Genomic DNA, 586 nt, shown 5'->3' on the forward strand with positions numbered 1-586 from the left:
ATGCGATGCGGGGGAACCTCAGAGGATGGATTAGGTATGCAGGGCCGGGCGGGGTTTTTATTTGCTTTGAATTTGTGTGAGACTCGATGCCATCGGAGATACTACCTATTCTACTTATTTACTTCGACAAGGCTTCATATAATCCAGATCGAACTTCACTTAGGTAAGTTCGTTTGATCTGTTAATTATTATTTTGAAACCGTAAGCCATTATACAGTATGTTCGAGATGAGGTGGTCACCTCAATATCTCTTTTATTTGACGAAATATGACAGTTTATCAAATTTAATTTTGTATGTGCCAGTTATGATCTATCCGATCCCATATTGAAATTTTCGGTATCACTCGGAATTGGAGACAACTTTTGTTTTTCCAATGCAATGCGTATGTTTTTTCAAGATGTTTGAAAAGAGCAATCAATTTGCTGTACGTCAACATTAAATAACCATATGGTTCAGATACAAAAAAGGGAGAAATTCGTTATTCAATATTTAGAAAACTAATGAAATGTAGCATTGCGTGTGCTGTCAAGATGCTCTGTATCTGCTGTGTTACACAGAAAAGACCTAAATCAACAAAGTTCAGTT

Source organism: Photinus pyralis, unplaced genomic scaffold (assembly GCF_008802855.1).
Source record: "Photinus pyralis isolate 1611_PpyrPB1 unplaced genomic scaffold, Ppyr1.3 Ppyr1.4_LG7, whole genome shotgun sequence".
Taxonomy (NCBI): domain Eukaryota; kingdom Metazoa; phylum Arthropoda; class Insecta; order Coleoptera; family Lampyridae; genus Photinus; species Photinus pyralis.